The sequence below is a fragment of the Oncorhynchus gorbuscha genome, linkage group LG18 (genome assembly GCF_021184085.1).
Source record: "Oncorhynchus gorbuscha isolate QuinsamMale2020 ecotype Even-year linkage group LG18, OgorEven_v1.0, whole genome shotgun sequence".
Classification (NCBI taxonomy): Eukaryota; Metazoa; Chordata; class Actinopteri; order Salmoniformes; family Salmonidae; genus Oncorhynchus; species Oncorhynchus gorbuscha.
The window spans coordinates 76864025-76883842 of record NC_060190.1 but is presented as its reverse complement, the minus strand read 5'-3'; the positions used below and the strand labels follow the sequence as shown (position 1 = coordinate 76883842).

Here is a 19818-nt window from a genome sequence, read left to right as displayed (position 1 = left end):
ATGGCTGCCTGTCTGTCTTTTCATAAAGCTTCAAGGTAAACCCAGTACTGTAAAGTGGGCCAGTCGTCTCCTCTAATGATGCTTCCAGGCTACCACATGGTTAGTAGACTGACACAGACATAGAAGCAAACAGCAGGAATGGATGGAACCCTTTAGAGTATAGAACAGCTGCCAAGCTAATTCAGCTGTGTTGTGGAATAATCGGAATTAGTTGGTAACATAGATAAGATGTTTTATATTCATCATATGTTTGTAAGTTACTTCTCATCAGAATGGTATTTTTGTATAATACTGTGGCGAGGTTGCAGTTATCTGTTCTATGTCAAGACTAATTTGCATGGGCCGCAGAGAGGGGAGAGGTCAAAGTGTCATCATGTGTAAACATATCTTTTGCTCCACAATGTCTGTATGCCAGTCAGTGTGTCTCTATGATCTTGTCCATGATAGGTTGTATTTAGAATTGGTTGTATCTAAATGACAATTTGATATATGCCTGTTGATATGGAGGATTGGTTTATGGTTCTGGGGTTTGAGAAAGGAGACAAAGCTGAACAATGAATTATGCCGATGCTGTCTTATCCTGTGTATCTTTGCTATAAAGGATCCCATTTTGCCATTGTGTTGGGACTCTCAACTTTTCATTAGAGATACTGAACTGTTGAGAGTCAAAATGCTATTGCAATGTGGACGGGGCTCTCAGAGAATTCACTGAGAGACACTGAATTACCTGAGAGTCACAGGATTGTGATAGAGCTCATATAATTAAAGATGGACTTTGATAACTAACTCTGACTTGTGTGTGTGTGGTTTGCTCCCATGATTTGGTAAATAGACAAAATTTCCACGACACTACCTCTAGTAGTTTACTATCCATTAGTCAGCCCCTCTAACAGTTTACTATCCATTAGTCATGATTTGGTAAATAGAGGAAATTTCCACGACAGCTGTTAATGTCATATTAATCTATTTGTGTAACTGTAAATGTGTTTATAGTATGTTATGTTTTGTTGTTTTATGTAGTTTAAAGATTTTGTTTCTGTTTTTTTTGGATACCAGATAATACCAGATACCAGATAATACCAGATACCAGGGCTCCCTGCAAAACAGTGATGATCTTGTTAATATCAAAGATACCTACAGCACCTTCAGAAAGTATTCACACCCCTTGACTTTTTCAACGTTCTGTTGTGTTAAAGCCTGAATTTAAAAAAGATTAATGATTTGTCACTGGCCTACACACAATAGCCCGTAATGTAAAAGTGGAATGATGTTTTTCAACATTTTTACAAATGAATTACAAATGAAAAGCTGAAATGTCTTCAGTCAATAAGTATTCAACCCCTTTGTTATGGCAAGGCCTAAATAAGTTCAGGAGTAAAAACGTGCTTAACAAGTCATATAGTACAAAAACCCAAAAGTACACAAACACCACTAACGTAGAATACCCACAAGCCCGCACAAACACCAGCGGGCTAAACAACTTAAATAACACCCATCCCAAAACCCCAACAGGGAACAGGTGAAAACAATTAGACAAAAACAAACGAAAAGGAAAAAGGGATCGGTGGCAGCTAGTAGACCGGTGACGACCGCCGAGCGCCACCCGAACAGGAAGGGGAGCCACCTTTGGTGGTATTCGTGACAAGAATAACAATATTCCAAAACATGCATCCTGTTTGCAACAAGGCACTAAAGTAATACTGCTAAAAATGTGGAAAAGCAATTAACGTTTTGTCCTGAATACAAAGTATTATGTTTGGGGCAAATCCAATACATCACATTACTGAGTACCACTCTCCATACTTTAAAGCATAGAGGTGGCTGCATCATGTTATGGGTATGCTTGTAATCGGCACTCATTTTTGGAAAAATAACGTTCCCAAAGTAAACGGGCTATTTTGTCAGGACAAGATGCTAGAATATGCATATAATTGATGGCTTAGGATAGAAAACACTCTAAAGTTTCCAAAACTGTAAAAATATTGTCTATGAGAATAACAGAACTGATATTGCAAGCGAAAGCCTGAGAAAAATCCAATCAGGAAAAATCTCATGTTTTGAAAGCTCTGCATTCCGATTTTGAGCAGTGAATGGACTATCAACCAGATTCCTTTTTATAAGTATTCCCCAAGGTGTCTACAGCATTGTGACGTAGTTTCACACCTTTATGTTGAAGAATGAGCGTAAGCGCCTACATTGCGTAAGTCTCCGGCTGAGGGCTCTCAGAGTAATTATTGCGTAATAGACAGAGGTAGCTATTTTTCCTCCCGGTCTTACTGAAAATACAGCTGTCCCGGTTGATATATTATCGAATAGATATTTGAAAAACACCTTGAGGATTGATTTTAAACAACGTTTAAGAGTTTCTGTCGATATTATGACGCTAATTTGGAATATTATTTCGTGACCGCAATTTCATTTGCTGTCTAACTGGGAGTCTCGTGAGTGACAACATCCGAAGCTCATCAAAGGTAAACGATTTAATTTGATTGCTTTTCTGATTTTCGTGACTAGGTCGCCTGCTACTAGCTGGGCATAATGCTATGCTAGGCTATCGATAAACTTACACAAATGCTTGTCTAGCTTTGGCTGTAAAGCATAATTACAAAATCTGAGATGACAGGGTGATTAACAAAAGGCTAAACTGTGTTTCAATATATTTCTCTTGTGATTTCATGAATATGAATATTATCTAGTAATATTATTTGACTGTGGCGCTATGCTATTCAGCGGCTGCTGCTGAAAATGATCCCGCGACAGGGATGAGTAGCGTCAAGATTAAGGACTGGGGAGTTTTTCAGAATGGAGCTAAACACAGGCAAAATCCTAGTGGAAAACCTAGTTTAGTCTGCTATCCACCATTGGAGATTAATTCACCTTCCAACAGGACAATAACCTAAACCACAAGGCCAAATATACACTGGAGTTGCTTAACAAGAAGACAGTGAATGTTCCTGAGTGGCCTAGTTACAGGTTTAAATTAAATCTACTTGGAAATCTATGGCAAGACCTGAAAATGATTGTCGAGCAATTATCAACAACCAATTTCACAGACTATGAAGAATTTTTTAAAGAATAATGGGCAAATGTTGCACAATCGATGTGTTTTCAAAGCTCTGAGAGACTTACCCAGAGAGACTCACAGCCGTAATCCCTCTCAGACACTGACCCAGAGAAACTCACAGCCGTAATCCCTCTCAAACACTGACCCAGAGGGACTCACAGCCGCAATCCCTCTCAGACACTGACCCAGAGAAACTCACAGCCGTAATCCCTCTCAGACACTGAACCAGAGAGACTCACAGCCGTAATCCCTCTCAGACACTGACCCAGAGAAACTCACAGCCGTAATCCCTCTCAAACACTGACCCAGAGAGACTCACAGCCGTAATCCCTCTCAGACACTGACCCAGAGAAACTCACAGCCGTAATCCCTCTCAGACAATGACCCAGAGAGACTCACAGCCGTAATCCATCTCAGACACTGACCCAGAGAAACTCACAGCCGTAATCCCTCAGACACTGACCCAGAGAAACTCACAGCCGTAATCCCTCTCAGACAATGACCCAGAGAGACTCACAGCCATAATCCCTCTCAGACACTGACCCAGAGAAACTCACAGCCGTAAACCCTCTCAGACACTGACCCAGAGAGACTCACAGCCGTAATCCCTCTCAGACACTGACCCAGAGAAACTCACAGCCGTAATCCCTCTCAGACACTGCCCCAGAGAAACTCACAGCCGTAAACCCTCTGACACTGACCCAGAGAGACTCACAGCCGTAATTCCTCTCAGAAACTGACCCAGAGAGATTTACAGCCGTAATCCCTCTCAGACACTGACCCAGAGAAACTCACAGCCGTAATCCCTCTCAGACACTGACCCAGAGAGACTCACAGCCGTAAACCCTCTCAGACACTGACTCAGAGAAACTCACAGCCGTAATCCCTCTCAGACACTGACCCAGAGAAACTCACAGCCGTAATCCCTCAAACACTGACCCAGAGAAACTCACAGCCGTAATCCCTCAGACAATGACCCAGAGAGACTCACAGCCATAATCCCTCTCAGACACTGACCCAGAGAAATGTACAGTCGTAATCCCTCTCAGACACTGACCCAGAGAGACTCACAGCCGTAATCCCTCTCAGACACTGACCCAGAGAAACTCACAGCCGTAAACCCTCTCAGACACTGACCCAGAGAGACTCACAGCCGTAATCCCTCTCAGACACTGCCCCAGAGAAACTCACAGCCGTAATCCTTCTCAGACACTGACCCAGAGAGATTTACAGCCGTAATCCCTCTCAGACACTGACCCAGAGAGACTCACAGCCGTAAACCCTCTCAGAAACTGACCCAGAGAGACTCACAGCCGTAATTCCTCTCAGAAACTGACCCAGAGAGATTTACAGCCGTAATCCCTCTCAGACACTGACCCAGAGAGACTCACAGCCGTAATCCCTCTTAGACACTGACCCAGAGAGACTCACAGCGGTAATCCCTCTTAGACACTGACCCAGAGAGACTCACAGCGGTAATCCCTCTTAGACACTGACCCAGAGAGACTCACAGCCGTAATCCCTTTTAGACACTGACCCAGAGAGACTCACAGCCGTAATCCCTCTCAGACACTGACCCAGAGAGACTCACAGCGGTAATCCCTCTCAGACACTGACCCAGAGAGACTCACAGCCGTAATCCCTCTCAGACACTGACCCAGAGAGACTCACAGCCGTAATCACCGCCTACTTATGTAAAAAATATATTTCTGTTTTTAATTTTAGAAAATATCGTTAACATTTCTAAAAACATGTTTTCAAATTGTCACTATATATATATATATATATATATATATATATATGGGGTATTGTGTGTAGATAGGTGAGAATAATATTTTTTTTTAATCCATTTTGAATTCAGGCTGTAACACAACAAAATGTGGAATAAGTCAAAGGGTATGAACACTCTGCAGACAATGTAAATAAACTACTGCTTCGGGATCGGTGTCCCGTAAATGGGATGGTTGAGCTATCGTAGGCTAATGCGATTAGCATGAGGTTGTAAGTAACAAGAACATTTCCCAGGACATAGACATATCTGATATTGGCAGAAAGCTTCAATTCTTGTTAATCGAACTGCACTGTCCAATTTACAGTAGCTATTGCAGTGAAATAATACCATGCTATTGTTTGAGGAGAGTGCAGTTTTGAACATGAAAAGTTATTAATAAACAAATTAGGCACATTTGGGCAGTCTTGATACAACATTTTGAACATAAATACAATGGTTCATTGGATCAGTCTAAAACTTTGTTCCAGTGTTCTATTACAGTGTTCTATAACAGTGTTCTGTTCTAGTGTTCTATAACAGTGTTATGTTCCAGTGTTCTATAACAGTGTTCTATAACAGTGTTCTGTTCCAGTGTTCTATACCAGTGTTCTGTTCCAGTGTTATATAACAGTGTTCTGTTCCAGTGTTCTATAACAGTGTTCTGTTCCAGTGTTCTATAACAGTGTTCCATTCCAGTGTTCTGTTCCAGTGTTCTATAACAGTGTTCTGTTCCAGTGTTCTATACCAGTGTTCTGTTCCAGTGTTATATAACAGTGTTCTGTTCCAGTGTTCTATAACAGTGTTCTGTTCCAGTGTTCTATAACAGTGTTCCATTCCAGTGTTCTGTTCCAGTGTTCTATAACAGTGTTTTGTTCAAGTGTTCTTTTCCAGTGTACTGTTCCAACCCTGCTGTTCTTTCTGTTCTGGGGGCAGAATGTTTGTGGTGTTACTAAGCAACGGGCCTTCAGTGGCAGAATAGAGAATAGCTAGTCTTGGCTCCTGTTACTGAGACTGTGTATTCCATCAGTCAGGACATCACAACCAACAGATAGGTCTGTCCCAATACATCTACACAGAAAGCCTTGTAGAAGCATGCACGCACGCACGCACGCACGCACGCACGCACACACGGTAAGGTCCACATGCATCATCTAACAAGTAGGAAAACCAATAATAGTCCTGAGTTGTCACTGATGGGTTCTGACTTCTAAATTGGAAAATATGAAATATACTTATTCATGTCACTGAGCTGAGAGAGGGGAACGTAGAACATTTACATGCTGTCAGAACATGTTCTTGTTGAACATCAGGGTTCCTATGGGGAGGAGTATGGGGCAGAGGTCAGTTTAGATGAAGTGAGGAAGAACCTGTATCACTAATCTTCTGGACAGCAACAGAGGCGTATTGGCTATTCAGATGTGTAGGAGGAGTATAGGAGAAAGGGTTAAATATCAGTGCTTGTGTGAATATGTTATTTTCCTTATGCAACTGCACTCCTAGTAGCCTGGGACTTTAATGCAGAGAAACTTAAATCCGTTTAACCAAATTTATACCAGCATGTTAAATGTGCAACCAGAGGGGGAAAAAAATCTAGACCACCTTTACTCCACACACAGAGACGTGAACAAAGCTCTCCCTCGTCCTCCATTTGGCAAATCTGACCATAATAAAATATGTTCCGGGATTCCTCCGATAGCATTGAGGAGCACACCACATCAGTCATTGGCTTCATCAATAAGTGCATCGATGACGTCGTCCCCATAGTGATTCGTGCGTACAAACCCCAACCAGAAGCCATGGATTATAGGCAACATCCACACTGAGCTAAAGGGTAGAGCTGCCACTTTCAAAGAGCGGGACTCTAACCCGGGAGCTGCCCAGTGACATGAGCCTACCAGACGAGCTAAACTACTTCTGTGCTCGCTTCGATAACACTGAAACATGCATGAGAGCACCAGCTGTTCCGGAAGACTGTGTGATCACAGCCGATTGGAGTAAGAGCTTTAAACAGGTCAACATTCACAATGCCGCAGGGCCAGACGGATTACCAGGACGTGTACTGCGAGCATGCGCTGACCAAGTGGCAAGTGTCTTCACTGACATTTTCAACCACTCCATGTCCGAGTCTGTAATACCTACATGTTTCAAGCAGACCACCATAGTCCCTGTGCCTAACAATGCCAAAGTAAACTGTCTAAATGACTATCGCCCCATAGCACTCACATCTGTAGCTATGAAATGCTTTGAAAGGCTAGTCAGGGCTCACATCAACACCATCATCCCAGAAGCCCTAGTCCCGCTCCAATTCGCATAGCGCCCCAACAGATCCCTAGATGATACAATCTCTTTTGCACTATTGCACAGCTGGATCCATTCCGCTCTCTTTATTTATTCTTTCATCCCGTGTTTATTATCTGTCTAGTTATTCCTAGTTATACTTGTCGTGTCTTTGGCATCATTAAACTGAAGACTGTTCTTTTATCAAAACCAATGCTCTGAAATTATTATTCCATGATTATTCTAATCATGTAAATATAGTTAACTAGGAAGACTGGGCACCAAAGAAAATATTCAGATTACAAAGTTAGAATTTTCCTAATACAAATTTAGAGATATTTTAATATCTGATCAATTAGTCTTCTAATTAATGAATTATTCTTTGCCTCACGTTAGTCTCACTCCAAAAGTAGTAAATTGTTGGTTATCTACACGAACCCAGCCTTCACTATGAATCATCCATACACCAATTGTCTCAATCATTTATTTATTAACTAACTAAATCACAGAAATGTATAAACAAACAAACAAAGTAGGTTACAGGGAAATGATAGGGGGATGTGCCCTAGTGGGCTAAACCGGTATGGCGCGAAAGATAAAAGGCACTACAAAGTTGATGATTATAACAATTGAAATGCTAATCCTTTGCACATGAACACTCACTCATTCGGGAATAGTTGCAATCAATATATATATATATTTACGCTCAGTGTGTCGTGATCTCTGTTGGAATCTTCCTTCTTTCTGTTGGAAATTCATCAGCCTGTCTTTCGTGGTTAGAATGGGTACTTCAGAGTCCCATTCAGAAATGTCCTTATAGAATAGATGTTTCGGCGGTTGTCAACCTTCGCATTCAATGGAATAGAATTCCTAGCTGCAGACTAGTAATTAGTATCAAAGATTTGCTCTTTTCTCTCAGAGTTTCAACAACCATTACAACCTTAGTTTATACTCAGGTTTATGGTCTCTACTCAAACCTTAGCCCTCTCAGTTATCGAGGTAAGCTGGTCTAATAGGAAATTCCCACGGTGGGGGTTATATCCAGAACAGTAGAAAAGGGCTGTCCCATGACGCCAGATCAATGTCTGTGCTCATGGGACGGGCCTATGACGTAGTTAAACTCCAAAGGGAATTGGAGCTTCCTTCATTCATATAATCACATTACATAATTTCACAAATAGTTTCATCTTTACTCATTCAGTTTATACAACAATTAGATGCAAGCCTCACAACTGAGACTATTGTAAACCTTCTCTATCTACACTCTGGCCATGAGGAGAGACTCCTCTTGGAATGTATGACCTGCATAACAGAGCCTGGGTGTAGGGGGAAGAGAGAGAGGTGGTGATAGAGAGAGGGGGATGGTGCAGAGAGAGAGATATGGTACTCGCTATCCCCAAAGAGGGCCACATCATGACACACTGTATGTACATATCAATCTCTCCCTATCCCAGTCTGCTGTCCACTTGCTTCAAGATGTCCACCATTGTTCCTGTACCCAAGAAAAGCTAAAGTAACTGAACTAAATGACTATCGCCCCGTAGCAGTCATTTCTGTCATGATGAAGTGCTTTGAGAGGCAAGTCAAGGATCATACCTCCCCCTTACCTGACACCCCAGTTCAACTGGGTCCTGGACTTACTGACAGACCGCCCAAATGTGGTGAAGGTAGGAAACAACACCTCCATTTCATTAATCCTCAACACTGGGGCACCACAAGGGTGCGTGCTCAGCCCCCTCTTGTACTCCCTGTTCACCCATGACTGCGTGGCCATGTACACCTTCAACTCAATCATCAAGTCCCACTGCTGGCCTCCTTCTGAAGCTAAGAAGGGTTGGTCCTGGTCAGTCCCTGGTTGGGAGACCAGATGTTGCTGGAAGTGGTGTTGGAGGGCCTGTAGGAGGCACTCTTTTCTCTGGTCTAAAAAAATTAATCAAAATCCCCAGGGCAGTGATGAGGGACATTGCCCTGTGTAGGGTGCTGTCTTTTGGATGGGACGTTAATGAAACAGGTGTCCTGACTCTCTATGGTCATAAAAGATCCCATGGCACTTATTGTAAGAGTAGGGAGTGCTAAGCCTGGTGTTCTGGTTAAATTCCCAAGCTGTCCCTCATACCATCATGGCCACCTAATCATGCCCAGCTTCCAATTGGCTCATTCTTCTCCCCTGTAACTATTCCCCAGGTCGTTGCTGTAAATGAGAACGTGTTCTCAATCAACTTACCTGGTAAAATAAATAAAATAAAAAAGTTTGCAGACGACACCACGGTAGTAGGCCTGATTATGACGTTGGACCATCGAGGGAGGTCTGGCGTATTCGGTTCGTGTTAGCCCAAAGGGAGGAGGTGAGGGCCCTGGTGGAGAAGTGCCAGGAAAATAACCTCTCCCTCAAAGTCAACAAAATGAAGAAGCTGATCGTGGACTTCAGGTGACAACAGAGAGAGAGAGCACGCCCTACATCGACGTGGCCGCAGTGGAGAAGGTGAACATTTCCTCGGCGTACACATCACTGGAAATGTGAAATGGTCCACCCACACAGACAGTGTGGTGAAGAAGGAAAAACAGCACCTCTTCAACCTCAAGGGGCTTGAAGAAATTCGTATTGGCCCCTAAGACCCTCACAAACTTTTACAGATGTACAATTCAGAGCATCCTGTCTGGCTGTATCACCGCCTGTTACGGGCAACTGCACCGCCTGCAGCCGCAGGGCTCTCCAGAGAGTGATGTTTACATACGGTTCTACTCATTTCATATGTATGTATGTATGTATGTATGTATATATGTATGTATGTATGTATGTAGAACACCTATGTAGATCATGTATGTATGGTATGTATCAACCACCCGTAGCCATGGCCTGTATGTATGCCATCATGTAGATATGTATGTATGTAGTATGTATGTATGTAGGTGCATCAAAGCTGGAATGTATGTAAACTGAAAATGTATGTATGTATGTATGTATCTAAGACTGTTAAATAGCCATCCTTAGCCGGCTACCACCTGGTTATTCAGCCCGGCACGTATGTATGATGTATGTATGTATGTATGCATGTAGACATGGAATCATTGGTCACTTTAAATGTGTGTATGTATCTATTAATGATGTTTATATACGGTTCTATGTATTTCATATGTATGTATGTATGTATATATGTATGTATGTATGTATGTATGTATGTATGTATGTATGTATGTATGTATGTATGTATGTATGTATGTATGTATGTATGTATATATGTATGTATGTATGTATGTATGTATGTATGTATGTATGTATGTATGTATGTATGTATGTATGTATGTATGTATGTATGTATGTATGTATGTATGTATGTATGTATGTATGTATGTATGTATGTATGTATGTATGTATGTATGTATGTATGTATGTATGTATGTATGTATGTATGTATGTATGTATGTATGTATGTATGTATGTATGTATGTATGTATGTATGTATGTATGTATGTATGTATGTATGTATGTATGTATGTGTGTATGTATGTATGTATATATGTATGTATGTATGTATGTATATATGTATGTATGTGTCTATATTGTATTCTACTGTGTTTTTGTCAACGCCACTCAGACATGGCTTGTCCTAAAATTTATATGTTTCTCAATTCCATTATTTTACTTTTAGATGAGTATGTATTGTTGTGAATTGTTAGATACTACTGCACTGTTGGAGCTAGGAACACCAGCATTTAGTTAGATATTACTGCACTGTTGGTGCTAGGAACACAAGCATTTAGTTAGATACTACTGCACTGTTGGAGCTAGGAACACAAGCATTTAGTTAGATATTACTGCACTGTTGGTGCTAGGAACACAAGCATTTAGTTAGATACTACTGCACTGTTGGAGCTAGGAACACAAGCATTTAGTTAGATACTACTGCACTGTTGGAGCTAGTAACACAAGTATTTCACTACACCCGCAATAACATCTGCTAAAGATGTGTATGTGACCAATAAAATTAGATTTGATTAGTACTTTGTTGAAGCGCCTTTGGTTACAGCCTTGAGTCTTCTTGGGTATGATGTTACCAGCTTGGCACACCAGTATTTGGGGAGTTTCTCCCATTCTTCTCTGCAGATCCTCTCAAGCTCTGTCAGGTTGGATGGGGGAGCGTCGCTGCACAGCTATTTTCAGGTTTCTCCAGAGATGTTCGATAGGGTTCAAATCTGGACTCTGGCTGGGCCACTCAAGGACATTCGGAGATTTGTCCCGAAGCCACCCCTGCGTTGTCTTGGCTGTGTGATTAGGGTCGTTGTCCTGTTGGAAGGTGAACCTTCGCCCCAGTCTGAGGTCCTGAGTGCTCTGGAGCAGGTTTTCATTAAGGACCCCTCTCTACTTTGCTCCGTTCATCTTTCCCTCGATCCTAACTAGTTTCCCAGTCCCTGCTGCTGAAAAACATCCCCACAGCATGATGCTGCCACCACCATGCTTCACCTTAGGGATGGTGCCAGGTTTACTCCAGACGTGACACTTTCAGGCGAAATAGTTCATACTTGGTTTCATCAGATCAGAGAATCTTGTTTCTCATGGTCTGAGAGTCTTTAGGTGCCTTTTGGCAAACTCCAAGCGGGCTGTCATGTGCCTTTTACTGAGGAGTGGCTTCCGTCTGGCCACTCTACCATAAAGACCTGATTGGTGGAGTGTTGCAGAGATGGTTGTCCTTCTGGAAGGTTCTCTCATCTCCACAGAGAAACATTGTAGCTCTGTCAGAGTGACCATCAGGCTCTTGGTCACCTTCCTGACCAATGCATTTCTCCCCCGATTGCTCAGTTGGGCCAGGGAGCCAGCTCTAGGAAGTGTCTTGGTGTTTACAAACTTCTTCCATTTAAGAATTATGGAGACCCCTAAGTTATTGGGGACCTTCAATGCTGCAGAAGTGTTTTGGTACCCTTCCCCAGATCTGTGCCTCGACACAATCCTGTCTCGGAGCTCTACGGACAATTCCTTTGACCTCATGGCTTGGTTTTTACTCTGACATTCACTGTCAACCTTATATAGACAGGTGTGTGCCTTTACGAATCACGTCCAATCAATTGAATTTACCCCTAGTGGACTCCAATCAAGATGTAGAAACATCTCAAGGATGACCAATGGAAACAGGATGCACCTGAGCTCATAGCAAAGGGTCTGAATACTTATGTAAATTAGGTTTTTCTGTTTTGATTTTTAGTCATTTCCAAAAATGTCTACAAACCTGTTTTCACTTTGTCATGATGGGGTATTGTATTGTGTGTATTTTTGTAATACATTTTAGAATAGTTATCATTACTCATTGACTCAGTACTGGTACCCTGTATATATAACCTAGTTATCATTGCTCATTGACTCAGTACTGGTACCCTGTGTATAGAGCCTAGTTATCATTACTCAGTACTGGTACCCTGTGTATAGAGCCTAGTTATCATTACTCAGTACTGGTACCCTGTGTATAGAGCCTAGTTATCATTACTCAGTACTGGTACCCTGTGTATAGAGTCAAGTTATCATTACTCAGAGTCAAGTTATCATTACTCAGTACTGGTACCCTGTGTATAGAGCCTAGTTATCATTACTCAGTACTGGTACCCTGTGTATAGAGCCTAGTTATCATTACTCAGTACTGGTACCCTGTGTATAGAGCCTAGTTATCATTACTCAGTACTGGTACCCTGTGTATATAGCCTAGTTATCATTGACTCAGTACTGGTACCCTGTGTATAGAGCCTAGTTATCATTACTCAGTACTGGTACCCTGTGTATAGATCCTAGTTATCATTACTCAGTACTGGTACCCTGTGTATAGAGCCTAGTTATCATTACTCAGTACTGGTACCCTGTGTATAGAGCCTAGTTACCATTACTCAGTACTGGTACCCTGTGTATAGAGCCTAGTTATCATTACTCAGTACTGGTACCCTGTGTATAGAGCCTAGTTATAGTTACTGAATGTGTATCTATTATAACGTTCATTAATACATGTTTTACTCTTCTGTTATTTCTCTATGTTCTCTCTCTCTGTATTGTTGGAAGGACTGTGAGTCAGCATTTCACTGTTAGTGTACACCAGTTGTTTATGAAACGTGACGAATAATATTTTATTGCATTTTATTTAATTAAGACGTAATCTTTTATCAGGCCATCACTCTCTCTCTCCCATCCTCTCATTCAAATTGGAGTGGGTCTAGGGTTTCTGGGATGATGGTGTTGATGTGAGCCATGACCAGCCTTTCAAAGCACTTCATAGCTACAGATGTGGGTGCTATGGGGTGATAGTTATTTAGAAAGTTTGCTTTGGCATTGTTTGGCACAGGGACTATGATGGTCTGTTTGAAACATGTAGGTATTACAGACTCGGACATGGAGTGGTTGAAAATGTCAGTGAAGACACTTGCCAGCTGGTCAGCGCATGCTTTGAATACACGTCCTGGTTATCTGCCCTGCGGCCGAACATAACAGAATTGATATGGCAGGCGAAACCCCGAGGACAAACCATCCCGAAAAACATTTTTTTCAGCTTACCACTTTTTTCAATGGCTATTACTTTAATTATAAGACCAAGTCCTCCCAGATCGCAGTTCCTAGGGCTTCCACTAGATGTCAATAGTTTTTAGAAAGAGTTTCAGGCTGGTTTTTGAAAAAATGACCCAGAAATTGTAGTTTTTCTAGGTGGCTCCCATTTTGGCTGTAGTGTTTCCAAACGCGTGGAAGAAAGGGTTTTCCTCCTCTTCCTCTGAAGAGGAGGTGTCGCAAGGATCGGACCAAGATGCAGCGTGGTAAGTGTCCATAATGTATTTAATGAAGACAACATGAACACTAGAACAAAAACAATAAATGATGCCGTGAATTACAAAACCGAAACATGTGGTGACAAACACAGACACGAAAACAAACAGTCACAAACAGACAGTGAAACCCAGGCTACCTAAGTATGATTCTCAATCAGAGACAACTAATGACACCTGCCTCTGATTGAGAACCATACTAGGCCGAAACATAGAAATCCCAAAATCATAGAAAAACAAACATAGACTGCCCACCCCATGTCTGCATGTTAGTCAGTCTATAACATTCTGTGTCTGTCTGCATGTTAGTCAGTCTATAACATTCTGTGTCTGTCTGCATGTTAGTCAGTCTATAACATTCTGTCTGCATGTTAGTCAGTCTATAGAATTCTGTGTCTGCATGTTATTCAGTCTATAACATTCTATATCTGCATGTTAGTCAGTCTATAACATTCTGTGTCTGCATGTTATTCAGTCTATAACATTCTGTGTCTGTCTGCATGTTAGTCAGTCTATAACATTCTGTGTCTGTCTGCATGTTAGTCAGTCTATAACATTCTGTCTGCATGTTAGTCAGTCTATAGAATTCTGTGTCTGCATGTTATTCAGTCTATAACATTCTATATCTGCATGTTAGTCAGTCTATAACATTCTGTGTCTGCATGTTATTCAGTCTATAACATTCTGTGTCTGTCTGCATGTTATTCAGTCTATAACATTCTGTGTCTGTCTGCATGTTAGTCAGTCTATAACATTCTGTGTCTGTCTGCATGTTAGTCAGTCTATAACATTATGTGTCTGCATGTTATTCAGTCTATAACATTCTGTGTCTGTCTGCATGTTAGTCAGTCTATAACATTCTATGTCTGCATGTTAGTCAGTCTATAACATTCTGTGTCTGTCTGCATGTTAGTCAGTCTATAACATTCTGTGTCTGTCTGCATGTTAGTCAGTCTATAACATTCTGTCTGCATGTTAGTCAGTCTATAACATTCTGTGTCTGCATGTTAGTCAGTCTATAACATTCTGTGTCTGTCTGCATGTTAGTCAGTCTATAACATTCTGTCTGCATGTTAGTCAGTCTATAACATTATGTGTCTGCATGTTAGTCAGTCTATAACATTCTGTGTCTGTCTGCATGTTAGTCAGTCTATAAAATTCTGTGTCTGTCTGCATGTTAGTCAGTCTATAACATTCTGTGTCTGTCTGCATGTTAGTCAGTCCATCTAACCCTTGGAGCATAACACCAACACAACAACACCAACACAACAACACAACAACACCAACAACACCAACACCAACAACACCAACACAACAACACCAACACAACAACAACACCAACACAACAACACCAACAACACCAACACAACAACACCAACACAACAACACCAACAACACCAACACAACAACACCAACACAACAACACCAACACAACAACACCACCACAACAACACCAACAACACCACCACAACAACACCAACACAACAACACCAACACAACAACACCACAACAACACCAACACAACAACACCACCACAACAACACCAACAACACCAACACAACAACACCACCACAACAACACCAACAACACCAACACCAACACCAACAACACCACAACAACACCAACACAACACCACCACAACAACACCAACACAACACCACCAACACAACAACACCAACACAACAACACCAACACAACACCACCACAACAACACCAACACAACAACAACAACAACAACACCAACACAACAACACCAACACAACAACAACTGAATCAATATGGGTACAAATACTCTGGTCTTCTCTCAACACTGAGATGTTTTTACTTGATGTTGTTTTAATGGAGGATCTTCACCGCTGGAGGGCAGTTACCTAACAGACACCAGACAACAAGGTGCAAGGAGGCTCATAATAACAACCGGAACGGAGCGAATGGAACGGCATCAACCACCTGGGACACCATGTATTTGATACCATTCCACTGATTCCGCTCCGGCCTCTACCGCGAGCCCGTCCTCCCAAATGAAGTTGCCACCAACCTCCTGTGATCTCAGTCCATTGATACTGTCGGGCCTGTGATCGGGCCTCTGTCGGGCCTGTGCATTTGTTTTACAAAACATGTTACGGGTGCGTTTACCGATGAGAGTGTAATAACATTGATACATGTATTTATCCATACCATGTTAATGGTAATATGAAATAGTCTACACAGGTTAAAAAGGTTAAAAAGGCCTAGACTACTATTTGAAAACAGAAGAAAAGCTGTAGCTAATGTGTGGTGACTGGTTACAGCTGTAAACAGTGAAAACCTTCGCCTGGTCCAGATGTGTTGCCCACTTACTTTATTTAACAAGGCAAGTCAGTCAAGAACAAAATCTTATTTACAATGACGGCCTACCCCCCCGGCTAAACCCTAAGACAGACGACGCTGGGCCAATTGTACGCCGCCCTATGGGACTCCCAATTACATCTGGTTGTGATACAGCCTGGGATTGAACCAGGGTCTGCAGTGATACCTTTGCTCACTGAAATACAGTGCCTTAGACCACTGTGCCACTCTTATAATAATAATAATAATAATATATGCCATTTAGCAGACGCTTTTATCCAAAGCGACTTACAGTCATGTGTGCATACATTCTACGTATGGGTCTTAATTTGACCAGTTTTGTTGCTGGAGTAAAAAATATCCTGCAGCAATAGGATTTGATTATAAAAATGAAAAAGTGATATTAATGGTAATTTCATTTTTAATAGGCTACAGTAGCCTCTAGTTTAGATGTAAGATCTAGTGGGAGAAAGATAACTGCGGGTTCTCAGTCGATTTAGGTCAATCATGAGGCTGATTTGAATTTCCTGCGGTACAGGAAAATGATGTGCAACAACAGAGCGATCAAATTAACATCGGCACTAGGTGGGAGCTGGGGCTTGGGGCTATTGTGAGCGTTGGCCTTGACTGGAACCAGAATCTGGGCTTATAGGAGAAATATGGCGATTCTCCTTAAAGCCTAGGAAGCAGCCATTCAACATGCCATTCACCAGCTTTTCAAGCTTAATATTTAAAAAATATATGTTTGCTACTTACCAAATAATGTTTCACTGAGCAACTATTATCATTACTGCCATTACGGGGTTAATTACAATTAAATATTAATGCATTGCATGTCGCACGGGAGATTCAACTGATTGGTATAAAGTTCATACACTGTTGTAGGTGATCAAATCAATGACCTTTCCTGCTGCTGCATCAGCTGTGTGTGGTAGTAATGAGTGGTGTATTTGGTGCCTGCGCAGTTGGTCAAAAACAATACTTAGATATGTGTACAGACATCTTGCACCCCACCACCCAGACTCATGCTGTGTTTCGAGAGAGAGAGAGAGAGAGAGAGACAGAGACAGAGACAGAGAGAGAGAGAGAGACAGAGAGCGAGAGAGCGAGAGAGCGAGAGAGAGAGAGAGAGAGAGAGAGAGAGAGAGAGAGAGAGAGAGAGAGACAGAGACAGAGACAGAGACAGAGACAGAGAGAGAGAGAGAGAGAGAGAGAGAGAGAGAGAGAGACAGAGACAGAGAGAGCGAGAGAGAGAGAGAAAGAGAGAGACTCTCTCCCTCCCTCCCTCCCTCCCTCCCTCCCTCCTTCTCTCTCAACTTTCTGTGCAGACACACTACCTATCTGCATTATTGAGGGGTTTTGCATATAAAACTACATTACTGCTGCTCTTTCTGTCCATGGTTGCATAATCTACAGTACAGGAGTATTTTTCTCTGTAATATTGTGGTTGTGCAGCTTAGCGGTTGTTGTTTAGAGAGAAGGAGAACAAGAGTAGGAAAAGGGCTCTGGAGGAGACTCAGGGGATCTTTCTGTTCCCTTCTATTATTCTCAGTTTAAAACCCACATTATGGATTCAGCATTGGGCGGGAAAGGTTGCATCTTACAGTTACAAGCGACCCCCTCCCCCCGTCCATCCCTCCCTCCCTCCGTCCGTCCGTCCATCCGTCCGTCTGTCTGTCTATGCGTGAGACCTCTACGTCCTGCTATAGCTGCATGGACAGACGGACGGACGGACGAACGGACGGGCAGACGGTCCTATACTTTAACAGATCTGTGAAAAGTGTGTGTTTTTCATGTGATGAGATCTTCCATCTACTATTTCAATCAATGTCTGTTCGGGCCTCTGTCCTGCTGTACATGTGAGGACAGACGGTGATATATTCTGACCAGTCAGTGACTCCAGCCAGCCTCTCACCCAGTGTCTCACCCAGCGTTTCACCCAGCGTCTCACCCAGTGTCTCACCCAGCGTCTCACCCAGCGTCTCAGCCAGTGACCCCAGCTGGTCTCACCCAGCGTCTCAGCCAGCCAGTGACCCCAGCTGGTCTCACCCAGCGTCTCAGCCAGCCAATGACCCCAGCCTGTGTGTGTGTGTGTGTGTGTGTGTGTGTGTGTGTGTGTGTGTGTGTGTGTGTGTGTGTGTGTGTGTGTGTGTGTGTGTGTGTGTGTGTGTGTGTGTGTGTGTGTGTGTGTGTGTGTGTGTGTGTGTGTGTGTGTGTGTGTGTGTGTGTGTGTGTGTGTGTGCATTTAAACAGGCTGGTTGAGTAAAATTACAAATTAATGTTTGCTCAAAACAACTCAAATCCCACTCATAGGATTAGATTTAGAATAAAGGTCAGGGTTAGGGTTAAGTTTAGGATTAGAATAAAGGTTAGGGTTAAGGTTAGGATTAGGTTTAGAATATAGGTTAGGGCTAGGGTTAAATTTAAGGTTATGATTAGGTTTAGAATAAAGGTTAAGGTGAAGGTTAGGATTAGGTTTAGAACAAAGGTTAGGGTTAAGGTTAGGATTAGGTTTAGAATAAAGTTTAGGTCTAGGGTTAATGTTAAGGTTAGGGTTAGGGTTAAGGTTAGGGCTAGGGTTAGGGTTAGGGTTAGGGCTAGGGTTAAGGTTAGGGCTAGGGTTAAGGTTAGGGCTAGGGCTAGGGTTAAGATTAAGGTTAGGGCTAGGGTTAAGGTTAAGGTTAGGGCTAGGGTTAAGGTTAAGGTTAGGGCTAGGGTTAAGGTTAGGGCTAGGGTTAAGGTTAAGGTTAGGGCTAGGGTTAAGGTTAAGGTTAGGGCTAGGGTTAAGGTTAGGGCTAGGGTTAAGGCTAGGGTTAAGGTTAGGGCTAAGGTTAGGGCTAGGGTTAAGGTTAGGGTTAAGGTTAGGGCTAAGGTTAGGGCTAGGGTTAAGGTTAGGGCTAGGGTTAAGGTTAGGGCTAGGGTTAAGGTTAGGGCTAAGGTTAGGGCTAGGGTTAAGGTTAGGGCTAGGGTTAAGGTTAGGGCTAGGGTTAAGGTTAGGGCTAAGGTTAGGGCTAGGGTTAAGGTTAGGGCTAGGGTTACGGTTAGGTGTAGGTTTAGTTGAAATGCTACTGATAGTCTGTAGAGCATGTACCTGGGAACCATCCAAATAAAAAGCTACAGTAGTTGGGACCTATTGCACTCGTTACTGAGATGGCTGTTAGAGTTTATATGATTTAGGTAGTCTCAATAATAATAATAATAATAATATAAGCCATTACGTAGACGCTTTTATCCAACTTGAGTTACAGTCATTGCATTCATATATTTTACATATGTGTGGTCTGAGGAATCAAACCCTACACCCAGGGGTTATAAGCACCAATGCTTAATCAACTGTGTGATGTGCTTATGACCCCAGGGTGTAGGGTTTGATTCCTCAGACCAAGTGATGCAGGTTCTGGGTGATTAAACCTAATCATTGGATATCCTCACTCTGCCTGGATTACAAAAGGATTTTACATAATCACTTTGCAAGCCAGTATAATTTGATTTGCAGGCTTGATATCGCTTGTTAACCAGGAGTTTCAGACCACTGTACTAAAGTGGAACTAATCCCTCAAATAAACCTTATTATATATGTAATGTATTC

At 42.3% G+C, this 19818-nt stretch overlaps 1 protein-coding gene across 9 annotated transcripts in view; it reads right to left on the bottom strand.

The window, feature by feature from the left end:
* Window positions 1-19818, bottom strand: part of LOC124004047 (dedicator of cytokinesis protein 3-like) — a 465878-nt gene that overhangs the window by 344905 nt on the left and 101155 nt on the right. The window lies entirely within an intron of this gene.